Source organism: Suricata suricatta, chromosome X (genome assembly GCF_006229205.1).
Source record: "Suricata suricatta isolate VVHF042 chromosome X, meerkat_22Aug2017_6uvM2_HiC, whole genome shotgun sequence".
Lineage (NCBI taxonomy): Eukaryota > Metazoa > Chordata > Mammalia > Carnivora > Herpestidae > Suricata > Suricata suricatta.
This window is the reverse complement of record NC_043717.1, coordinates 24,783,213-24,795,842: the sequence shown is the minus strand read 5'-3', so window position 1 is coordinate 24,795,842 and position 12,630 is coordinate 24,783,213. Positions and strand designations below refer to the sequence as shown.

Sequence of the window (12,630 nt, the reverse complement as noted above, 5' to 3'; positions counted from 1 at the left end):
AGGGGGGTCGGGCGGGGAAGCGGCGCCAGCCCGGACCCCCCCGCGGGAGGAGGCGGCTGGCGAGAAGACGAGGCAGCGGCAGCAGCAGACAGGGAGCAGCGGCTGCTGGGTGAGTGTCCCCGAGAAGGGCCGGGCACCTGCCCGAGCCGGCGCGTCGGGGCCCCGGGGTCGTCTGGCTGACCCAGCTCCCGGGCGCTAGGTGTGCACGAAAATTCGGGCGTCCCGGGGGATTGGCTCGGCCTGAGGTTGCGGCGGACACCGGGAATTGCAGGGCTGCTGGAGGTCTGCGCAGGGCCTGGCGCGTCCGCCCTACACGCCCTGGGAGGCCGAGGAAAGAGGGAGTGGCCGGGGGCCTTGGTTGGCCTTCGCCCCCCAAGCAGAGGGGATGGCGTCCTTCCTCGCCGCACCCTGGACGTGAACCTCGGTGGACGGGCTTCAAGCCCCCCGCAAGGCGTTTGGGGATGAGGACTAATCAGCATCAAGGTTGGGTCTCTTCAGGGTATTGAGAGATGTGGGGGAAGGTTAGTAGTAATAGTAATTGTTCTAAACGGGGTTTGCAAATTGGTGGCAAGTGTGGAATAAGGCGAAAACCTGGTCTACGTTTGTTGCCTTTTAAAAAAATTTTTTTTAAACAAAGATCGCACAAGCAGTCCTCTGAGTCCGGCAACAGATTAGTTATTCCCAGTTGGAGTTGTGTAGTTTAGTCCTGTGTGCCATCTCATTAAAAGGGCATAAAAAATGATTTGGGGGGATGGGATGAGGAATAAGGTGGGTTATCAAGTAGGCTGCATATAAAGTCAAACGTTCGTAGTGTTGATAAAAAAACATTTTTGTCTTTACTGAAATGTAATTTATTTAAATTGCTTAAGAACATTTGTCACCTTTGGTCCAGACAGGGTTTGTCAATTCCATGTGTTCTTCAGTGACGTTTGTCAATCTGACAAAAATTTTACAGGGTGATGTATTTAGTTCTGGTTTGTGAAAGAACAAGAATGAATGAGAAAGAACAATTTGACAAACTTAGCTTCTTTTTCTCACTTTTGCATTTTACAAGAATAAAGGGATTTATTTCTTTGCTTTGCAAATGTTTTGCAGTCGTATACCAGAACGTTTGTAAGCAGAAACATGTCGCTGAAGAAAAGGTTTTTGAGATGAGAGTTTAGCTTTTAACACTATGATAAAAGGCATCATCATCCGTGGTAAATTTTGTGATAATGTCAAGAATGCAAGCAAACACACGTACGTGTTTTAAAGCGGCATGGCAGACGAAGTTTTTCAACTTTAGCCCCCTAGCCCTGTTTGCTTACGACTGGCTCTCAAAGGAAAGACTTCAGTGAAGATAAATATATGATTTTCATCTTTACATTGAACAGAACATAATAATGTATGTTCTGTCACTCTGAATTTGCTCTCACATGTTGATGTGACACAGTCTTCTCAGTTATGTAGATGTTTTTCACTGGCATGTTTTGTGCGGTTATTGTTGGAGCTAAAGAAGCTGGCTAGTATTGCGTATATTCAGGCACTGGGTTTGGTGGGTTATGTACGTTTGCATTTAATTCTGATAGCTCCCGTGTGCAGGTAGCGTTACTCCAGTTGTATATATAAGCACAGTAATCTCTAGTATTCTTCAGGAATTTTCCCGAAGAGGTTTTATAGCTGGCAAACTGCAGAGCTACAACCCAAATTCATGTGCCTCTGACTTTAGAATATGTGCTTTTTCTACTATACTCTGTGTAAGTGCGTGTGGTAACTGATAAAAATTTCATGAAAATGGAAATTCTTGTTATAAAGAAACCTTTCAGTTCTGTTGGTAATCTTGAAAGATTTCAGTTTTATTGGTTGAAGATAATCTCAAGTGTTTTTTCACCCCTTCTTTTCAGACCTGTTCATTTTCTAGCCAGAGGTAACGTTTTAACAGAAGTCTGCTGATTAGTAAGGATTCCCAGTAGCTGGTAGTAACCTATGTGAAATTCAGATGTTTTCAGTAACTTTGCCTCCAGTTTCAGCATGCCCAGGATACTTCAAAGATCAAATGTTTTGTTTATTCTGGTTCCGAATAGGTTTTTCAAATTACATTACTAAAATAAAATACCAACTATTTCTAGCGGTTTGAATTTGCTTTATCATAGCTTGGAGGTATACACACACACGCACCCACCCACCCACCTACCTTCTCCAACAAGTGGAGTATTTGATAACAGACGCTGTTTTTCTTCTCTTTAATTTAGTACAGAGGTTTTGGATCCACTTTGTTGTTTGCAGGAAATGTGGCAGCTATTCTGGGATCCAGTATAATCCTCTGTGGGGCTAGGGAGTGAAAAAAAAATTTTTTTTTTTGCGGGGGGGTGGGGGGAGTGAAAAAACTTGCAGGTTCCCAAGCAGTATCTGAGATGTCAGTGAAACAGCAGGAACATCTTGCCACTGCGTGGCTTTTTGTCCCCTAATGGTCTCTAAGCTTGCGTCTTTGATGTGCTGCTGAGCTTGCCTCCTGGCCAGTATCTCAGCTCAGGAGAGAGCTCACCTGGAAGAGTAGCAGCTAAAATAATAGGCGGAGAAAAAAGGGCGCCAAGTTTCTGCTTGTTCTCCAGCAGGTCGTTTGGTTAGGTTTACCTCTTTAATTAATTTTCCCTGGTTGGGAGTTGTGGAAATGTTATCCTGGAATTTGGCATTTACTGTGCCGTCGTTTAAGAAGTAACTTGTTTGGGGGACCTTCAGTTCCATAGTCCTGTCTCGTGGAAACATCAGTATTAGAGGCTGCGTTCCTCAGGGTGCATCTGTCTGTATGAGTTGGAGCTTTGCTTGAAAATAATAACTTCCAGTCCTGATAGGCGGTTTTTGGTTTGAACAAGCAAGTTTTTCATTACAATTATACTCTCAGGAAAGAGTTAATTATGTTTCCTAATTTGCGAAGCTAATTACTCATGATGTTTGGGGTATTGGGGTAAAAAAAATTGACATGATAATGTAACTGAGTGCTCACTCAGTAAACAAAAAAGCCTTTTCTGAAATGGTTTATATTGCCACTGTATAAAGAAAAAGCACCAGGAAATTATCACATGTGTATTTAGAAGTATGTTTTCATATCTTCCACATGATAAACCTCAATTTATTACCATGGCCACAAATACTTGTTTGTGTAAAAGTGAAATGGACCTAATGAAATCCTGGAAACTGTCAAAATTATTAATCCTAAATATTTAAGAACAGTTATTATAGTTTAATTCATTTGCAGTTCAATTAACTTGTTTGACCCTTCACCATCCCACTTCCTGCGTCGAATTTCCTTAGGTTCCTTCCTCTCTCTTTTTTTTTCTTTTCCCCCCTTCCTCTCTTTTTACTACTAGTTGTTCCTGCTGGTACCTGCAGCCCTTAGTTCCCTGAGCTCTAACTGACACTGAAGTTGTCGGCAGAGTGGATGCTGACAAGGAGGAAAACAAAACTCTAGGTTCACTTCCCTTCTCCAAATCCCTGTTCTTACGGAATCAAGAAGGACCTGGACAAGACCCCTTACTGAACCCACTCCATTCTTAATGTTTGTTTATTTTTGAGAAGGACAGAGAGAGAGAGCACAAGTAGGGGAGGAGCAGAGCGAGAGAGAGAAGGAGACACAGAATCTGAAGCAGGCTCCAGGCTCTGAGCTGTCAGCACAGAGCCCAACGCGGGGCTCAAACCCACAAACTGTGAGATCATGACCTGAGCCAAAGTCAGTTGCCTAACCGACTGAGCCACCCAGGTGCCCCATAACCCACCCTATTCTTTATTGAAAAAGGGAATGAGAGTAGCCAGAGAGGGACAGTGTCAAGATCTTTGTCATGGCTTCTCTTTTTCTTTTCCTTCCCTCTCAAAGGTTAAAAAGGAAAGTTTGTAAAAGCTCATCTACTCCAGGTGTGGGCCCTGCTCTGTTGTCCTCTGCTATAGCCCACCCTGACCCTCACACTTCTCTCTTGTCCCTTTCTGCTGCCATCCCACCCTTTATCCTGCTCTCCCAAGTAGATCCTGCCTGCCTTATCCCAGGATCTCCTCCCACCGCAGCTCTGCCTTTTCGTCCTTCTACCTTGGAAGCCTTATGCACTGCCAACTGCAGTCTTCCGTGCCTTTTCTCCTTGCTCTGCCTTGATCCTGGGAGCCTGGGACTGTGGGACTGTGGTCCTGTGGCGGGCAGGGGGAGGGAGGGGATGAAGAATCCGTTGCTATTGGAGGGCTGAGTGGGGCTGGGTAGTTGGTTTTATTGTAAAGTTGATTGCAAAATGAGTTTTCCCAGAGAAATGTTGCCCATGCAGGTTTGGTATTTTATTATACTTCGGTAACCTTAATGAGTGTTTTAGCTTTTGTGGACTAGTTTGGACTCCTGCCACATAGACCTTTGTTTGCTGGGAAGTCAAGTTCTGAGATTCAAATAGATGATTTAAAAAATCTGTGTGTGCTCCAGAAGTTGTTGGGGGTTGCATGCTTTTTGTTAATTACTCAGTGGCATGGTATGGAACACACCTATTAGCTTTCCAAAATTAGATGTGTTGTGTGGATCAGGTGGCTCTTGGGAGAGATAAACAGAGAGCCTTTATATTTTTTATTTTTAAATTGTTTAACGTTTATTTATTATTTTTGAGAGACAAAGCATGAACAGGGGAGGGGCAGAGAAAGGAGACACAGAATCTGAATCAGGTTCCAGGTTCCGAGCTGCCAGCCCAGAGCCCAAAGCGGGGCTCCAACTCCCAGACTGTGAGATCGTGACCTGAGCCGAAGTCAGACTCTCCACCGACTGAGCCACCCAGGCGCCCCAGATAGCCTTTTTAGATTGTCAGTGAAGAATTTTTAAATTTAGGCACCTGTTTTGAAATATAGTTGTTCAGTCCATCCCAGGTTAATGTTTGTCCTCAAAGCAGATGTTAGAGTGTTGTGGAAACAACAGTTTTGCTTTGTTATAAAAACCGTATCTTGTTCCCACTATCTCTTATTGCTGTTTCAAACTTTTCAAGGGTATTTGAACTGTAGCAGTTATTTTATCCTCGTTTACTTAATAAACAGGGACAGTGTTTGTTTTACCTGAAGATTTTAAAATACAGTTTTATTAGTCTGTTGTTGGAGTTACATGCTGTTACCACTGTTTATAGTGTTCAGACAAGTGAGGGATTTCAAAGTGATAAAAGCAAAGCTTTAAAATACCTTTAATAATTTTTTAATGTTTTTTATTTATTTTTGAGAGAGAGAGAAAGTGCGATCAGGGCAGGGTCAGAGAGAGAGAGGGAGATACAGAATCTGAAGCAGGCTTCAGGCTCTGAGCTAGCTGTCAGCACAGAGCCCAATGCGGGGCTTGAACCCACAAACTATGAGATCATGACCTGAGCGAAAGCCGGAGAGTTAAAATACATTAAAAAAAATTTTTTTTAATGTTTTTAATTTAGTTTTGAGAGACAGAGAGAGACAGCGCGAACAGGGGAGGGTCAGAGAGAGAGGAAGACACAGAATCTGAAGCAGCCTCCAGGCTCTGAGCTAGCTGTCAGCACAGAGCCCGATGCGGGGCTCGAACCCACAAACCATGAGATCATGACCTGAGCCGAAGCAGGATGTTTAACCGACGAGCCACCCAGGCGCCCCTTAAAATACATTTTAAATTTGTTCTCTGTAAATGTGTTCAGTCTTAGCTTGGTTGAAAGATATATTCCTAATGAAAGGCAAAAACCCTTTTTTTCTTTTTTTTGGGTGTCTGAATCAGTCTTGTTTTAAAAATGGAGTAAGCACCCTTTCTTTAAGAGTTTGCTTAATTATTTAATTACACCCAGGGTACAGTGGTTAAAAACATCTCTGGGGTAAAATGCTCAAATATTCAAGTCTTACTTTTGACACTAGCTCTGTGATCTTGGACAAGTTGCTTAATCACTGACCTGTTTCCTCATTTTGGAAATTGGGGTAGTGTAATACTTACCTCCCAGGGTTTTTGTGAGGACGAAATGAGCCAGAAGATGTATAGTGCATATTTAGAACATAACTAGTGATGGTAAATACTCAAGAAGACTTAGTTTTTCTTAGTATACTGTCATCATCATTGTTACAACTGCTATTAGTAACTTCTGAGATGACACCCCTTCTGGCCTTAGGTGTGTCTTGGGTGTGAATGAGTGAGTGAGTGAAGGAGAGGGAGGGAGAGAGAAAAAGAGGGAGAAAAAACATTTGTGTATTTGGTAGTAATTTTTTAATTTGTTTATTTTAGTGGGAGAGAGTGTATGTGAGCAGGGGAGAAGGGCAGAGGCAGAGAGAGAGAGAGAGAGAGAGAGAGAGAGAGAGAGAATCTGAAGCAGGCTCCATGCTCAGTGTGCAGTGTGACGCAGGGCTTGATCCCATATCTCTGGGATCATGACTTGAGCTGAAATCAAGAGTCTGATACTCAACCAACTGAGCCACCCAGTCGCCCCTTGGTAGTAATTTTTAGTGCAGAGCTGATGGGGAGGAAGGGAGAGGGAGGCAGTATATTAACTGCTGGATATATCCACAATTGGCTGTAATGTAGGAAGTGCATAAAATATTAAGCTAATTTTTTTCAGTAACACTATTCCTATGATGTTAAGTATACAAAACTGTTCCACCTTGATATATGAGCAAAGGTAGATCATGTGAGTAACTGCAGTGTCTTTTACTGAAATTTATTTGATTATCTTGGCATATATAAGGCCAAAATCTGTGTGGAAGGAGCCTCAGTTTCTAAATAGTTCATTTATAAGACTATCTTTTTGGAATTCACCACCATTTTCCCACAGAAATACTTTCACATAAGGCCTTCATATTCCCAGGCCAGTCCCACATATCTGAATTTGAAGACTGATAGTGTTATAAAAACTAACTTCTCTGTATAACAGTGTCTCAACAAGAGCCCTCACTGAGTACAAGAGGTACTGTAAGATTATGAATACAATCTTGAAGATAGGACGGGGGAGTCACATTCCTTCAGGATCTTAGCAAGGACTACTCAAGTCTTGGGCAGAGGGCTTGCTTCTCTAGTGGATGCAGAGGACAGGGTGAGTAGTGGGACCTGGTCTTTAGAAGGCAGAACTTTTTTCCTGGTGTGGGTCTTCAAAAGGCTGTTTAGTGTAGTGGTTGCCCGCAAATCTCCGTCTGTCACAGAACTTCTTATCTGTAGACTGTACTTACTGGTACTGTACTGCCTTCCTTGTATACAGGTTGTTGGGAGGGTTCAGTGTGGTAATATATATAAAGCACTTACAATAGCAGCTAGCCCATAGACCAGTGCATAAGTGATGTGACATGTATATTTATTACTGTTAGGTTGTTAGGACCTCTAAAATCTGCCTCTCTACTTGGCTGTCCACTGCCTATGTATTTTATACTTAAATAATATTCTTCTTTTCCATTGAGAAATGATTTCATAGCTTTTCATTTTCATACCTGCCTAATGTAAGCATCTTTTTTTCTTTCTTTTTTTGAAGCTCTTCCAGGGTTATTTAGTAATATTGGAAAAATAGGTATCATTTTAAAAGCATTTTTTTTGTAAGCCCACCCCCCCTTACCTGTTTAGGCCTTGTGAAGACACTGTCTGGACATTTTGATTGTGTTAGAATTGAGGTACAGACTTCTCAACTTTTGGTAGATTTTGTTGTCAAAAATTTTCTTTTTCAATAAGCTTTTTATTTTGGAATAACTTTAGATTTGCAAAAAGTTGCAAAGATGGTACAGTTTCCATATACCCTTCACCCGGGTATATATAACCATGGTATGTTTGTCAAAACTAAAGACAGCAACATTGGTACATTTCTATCAACTAAACTGCAATTTAGTTTGTTTCACTAGCTTTCCCAATAATACCCTTTTTCTGTGCCAGGATCCCATCCAGGATACCATGTTGCATTAGTTGGTAAGTCATTAGAATTTTTTTTTATGTTTATTTTTGAGAGAGAATACGAGCAGGGAGGAGCAGTGAGAGAGAGGGAGACCAAGAATCCCAAATAGGCTCAGCACTGACAGCGCAGAGCCCAGCACAGGGCCTGAACCCACAAACTGCGAGATCATGACCCGAGGTGAAGCCGGACACTCAACCAGCTGAGCCACCCAGGCACCCAGTTGTTAAGTCATTTTTAATGTTTGTATTTATATCATTAAGACCTCCATTTCTTTAGTGAATAAGTGTCTGTGGCCATAAAACCATTTTCTGAATTAAGTTGTCTGCAGATCTTCAGAAGCCCAGGTGTTCCCCTGGGGATTGCGGGTACAGGGCTTCATCTTGGTGCTGAACTTTCTAGTTTGAAATAAAAGGAGAGGGTCCTACGATAGTGAAAAGAATGCTATGGGGATAGAGTGGAGACTAAAGTATTTGTATAATTAAAAAAAAATGTTTTCACAGGACTAAATGGGTCGTTCTATGTACTGTACACTTTGATGGAGTTAGCTTCAGAATGACAAGTCATTCTTTTAAAAATACTAAAGTTGGGGCACCTGAGTGGCTCAGTCAGTTAAGTGTCCAACTTTTTAAAAACATTTTTTAATGTTTTTTTAATTTATTTTTGAGACACAGAGAGAGACAGTGTGAGCAGGGGAGGGTCAGAAAGAGAGGGAGACACAGAATCTGAAGCAGACTCTGGGCTCTGAGGTAGCTGTCAGCACAGAGCCCGACGTGGGGCTCGAACCCACAAACCGTGAGATCATGACCTGAGCCGAAGCTGGACGCTTAACTGATTTAGCCACCCCCGGGCCCCAAATGTCCAACTCTTGAATTTGGTTCAGGTCATGATCCGAAGGTGGAAGGATCGAACCCCATGTCAGGAGCCTGCTTGAAATATTTTCTTTCTCTCTCTCTCTAAGATAAAAAAAAATTTAAACTGTTAAAGTTACATAGAAAGCATACTTTCTTCATATTGGATATAGAAGTTAACTGGAATGAATTGGAGAAATTAATTTTTTAAAACCGATTTAATAAGAAATTAATATTAAGTGAGTACAAAAATTTATTGTCACAGAGGGGCGCCTGGGTGGCTCAGTCGGTTAAGTGTCCAACTTCGGCTCAGGTTATGATCTCATGGTTCATGGGTTTGAGCCCCATGTTGGGCTCTGTGCTGGCAGCTGGGAGCCTGGAGCCTGCTTTGTATTCTATGTCTCCCTCTCTCTCTGCCCCCTCCCCTACTTACGCTCTGTTTCTCTCTGTCTCAGTAATAAATAAACATTAAAAAAATTAAAAAAATTTTTGTCACAGATTTAGCACTTTTTTTTATTATGTACTGATTTAGGTTATGGTCATTATTGGTGTTTTTGGTCTTTTTCCAGGGTACCTTATGCTGTAGGTGCCAATGTCATTCTAAATTACCACACATGCCACACAGAGTCATTTAGTGTAAAGAGAAAGTTATTGGTTAGGTTGCACATCATGAACTTTACTTTTAGAAAGTCTTATCTTTTCTGCTCCAGAAATAGCTTTTGGCTATAAGTCATTGATGGCATAGAAATTAATTTTGAGTTGATGACATTTGGATGAAAATGTTTAAGTTGAATATAGCCTGTATTGAAGGACACTGCCAGTAAACAAATACTCTTGCTGGGTGGGAATCCTCTAGAACTTAAAGAAAATTGGGAGAGTGATAAAACTTAATTAAATAACTTTGTTTTTACTTACGGAGAGCTGCATAAGACCTTGGACAAATCGCCCAACTCAAAGGACTTTGGTTTCTTCATTTATAAAATTAGGAGATTTGACTAGAGGTGTGAAACTATTAGTTCATTTCTAAGATTTGAAAGACCTTCTTATTTAATAAAAAAACATCAAGTGGCTTGTCTTAGATCTTTATGAACCAAAACTAGTCACTAAATCTAGATATACATCAATTTACCTTTTTGGATTTGAATAGTTTCAAACTGTAAGTTTGAGAGTTCCTCGTTGGTTTGGCACTTCTATGAATATGTTTTGCTGGTTAGCATGTTTTCTGAGGCCTGCTTTTTTAAGTAGTTGTTAGTGATTTGATTTCTTTGCCCTGAAGCAATGGACTTCAGACATTTTTAAGCTCCTATCCTTTAACAAATTTTGAAAAGTAAGTATTCCTTCTTACTTAAAGAAGAACTTACTAAAAGTTTATTAAACTTGCAGAAAGCATATGTCAGTAGTAAACAGCTTAGTGAATTTTCACTGAGCACACTTTTGTACCAGCCCCCAGATCAAGAAAGTGAACATTACCAGCTCTGTATAAGCCCCTTTATGTGCCCGTCTGATCACTTACTACCCTCCACCCCTAGTCATTTCCCTGACTTTTTTTTAAATAACCAGAAGTTTGTACCGTTTAATTTACTTCATAATTTTCCTGGCATTTAATAGTATATGCTTTTGCCTGCTTTTGTGCTTCCTATAAATGGAATCCTAGTATATTCTTGGGCAAGATTATGAATATGGGACTTATTTAGATATTGTGCATAGTTGTAGACTTTTTTTTTTCAGAGAGTGTGACAAGATAGGTTTTATTTTTTCTTTAAAGGTGTGATAGAACTGAGCCCTGAAGCCATTTAGGCCTAGAGTTTGCTTTGTAGGAAAGCTTTTAAGTACAGATTCAATTTGTAAAGTAGTAGTAATATACTTCAAGTTTTTTCTTTTTCTTTCTTTCTTTTTTTTTTTAATTGAGCTACATACATAACATGTAACATACCAGTTTAGTTCCAGGCCCACAGCACAATGATTCCATATTTCTGTATATTGCAAAATGTTCACCACAGTAAGTTTAGGTAACATCTGTCACCATACATAGTTATTATCCCATTTTTTTTTTATTTTGACGAAGACTTTTAAAAAAATATTTATTTTTGAGAGAGAGAGAGAGAGAGAGAGAGAGAGAGAGAGAGAGACTGACTGACCGAGAACACGAGCAGGGGAGGGGCAGAGGTAGAAGGAGAGAGAGACACCGAATCCGAAGCAGGCTCTAGTCTCCAAGCTGTCAGCACAGAGCTGGATGTGGGGCTGGAACCCATGAACTGTGAGATCATGACCTGAGTTGAAGTCATACGCTTTAACTAACTGAGCTACCCAGGTGCCCCACTTTTGATGAAGACTTTTCAGATTTACTGTCTTAGCAACTTTCAAGTGTGCAGTACTATATTATTAACTATACTTGCCATGATGTACATTACATCCTCAGGACTTCTTTTATAACTGAAATTTTGTACCTTTTGACCTCCTTCATCCATTTGACTACCCCTGCTTGTTGTCTGTGGCAGCCACTAATCTGTTTTATCAGTGCATATAAGTGAGATCATACAGGTTTTTTAAGTTTCTTGGTTATTGTAGATAATGCTGCAATGAATATGGGAGGTAGTGTTTTTTTCTATTTTTGGATAAATACCTGGAAGTGGAATTGCTAGATCGCATGATACTACTATTTTTAAGTTATTGAAAAATCTTCCTACTGTTTTCCATAGTTTCCATAGCTCTACCAACTATTCCATTTGCATTCCTACCAACAGTAGACAGGGTTCCATTTTCTCCACATCCTCACCAGCACTTGTTATTTCTTTTTTTTTTTTAGCTATTCTTTTATTTTTTAATGTTTATTTATTACTTATTTTGACAGAGAGAGAGAGAGAGAGAGAGAAAGAATGAATCCCAAGTGGGCTCTATGCTGTCAGCGCCCAGAGCCTGACATGGGGGCTCGATCGATCTCATGAACTGCAAGATCATCACCTGAGCCAAAATCAAGAGTTGGACACCTAACCAACAGAGCTACCAGGGACCCCAGTATTAGCCATTCTGACAGAAGTGAGGTATCTCATTGTGGGTTTCTTCCCTCCACTATTCTCTTTTTGATGTAAGCTCTGTGACCACTGTGGGTATCAAACTCATGACCCTGAGATCAAGAGTCATGTGCTCTACCAACTGAGCTAACTTGGCGCTCCTCATTGGACTTTTAATTTGCATTTCCCTGATCATTAATGATGGCGAGCATCTTTTCATGTAGCTATTGGCCATTTTGCATGTCTTGTTTAGAAAACTATTCAGAACTTCTGTCCATTTTTAAATTGGGTTGTTTGGGTTTGTTTGTTTGTCTTTTTACTATTGAGTTGTAGAAGTTCTTCTCAGAGATATGATTTGCAAATATTTTCTCCCATTCAGTAGGTTGTCTTTTCATTTTTGTTGATGATTCCTTTGCTGTGCAGCAGCCTTTTAGTTGGATGTAGTCCCACTTGTTTAATTTGCTTTTGTTGGCTTTGCTTTTGGAGCCAGTCTGAGAAAATTCATCACCAAGACTGATGTCAAGCTTATTACTGCTTATGTTCTCTTGTAGGAGTTTTATGGTTTCATGTTTTATATGTTCATTCTTTGGCCTGTAGCTGTCCAGTTTTCCTGACATAAGTTATCAAAGAGACTCTCCTTTCCTCCCTGTATACTCTTGGCTCCTTTGTCATACATTTATTGACCGTATATGCGTGAGTTTATTTCTTTTTTTTAATGTTTTTATTTATTTTTGATACAGAGAGAGACAGAGCATGAGAGGGGGAGGGGCAGAGAGAGAAGGAGACACAGAACCGGAAGCAGGCTCCAGGCTCTGAGCTAGCTGTCAGCACAGAGCCTGACGCGGGGCTCGAACCCACGAACGTGAGATCTGACCTGAGCCGAAGTCGGAGGCTTAACCGACTGAGCCACCCAGGCGC

At 41.0% G+C, this 12,630-nt stretch overlaps 1 protein-coding gene across 8 annotated transcripts in view; it reads left to right on the top strand.

Moving 5' to 3' along the window:
• The first annotated feature begins 6 nt into the window (after positions 1 to 6).
• TAB3 (TGF-beta activated kinase 1 (MAP3K7) binding protein 3) overlaps positions 7 to 12,630 on the top strand; it is an 88,784-nt gene continuing 76,160 nt past the window's right edge. For all 8 annotated transcript variants that reach the window (XR_003905100.1, XM_029930470.1, XM_029930469.1 and 5 more), the window contains exon 1: positions 7 to 109. The gene's annotated coding sequence lies outside the window, so the exon portion shown is untranslated. The remainder of the gene's footprint in view (positions 110 to 12,630) is intronic.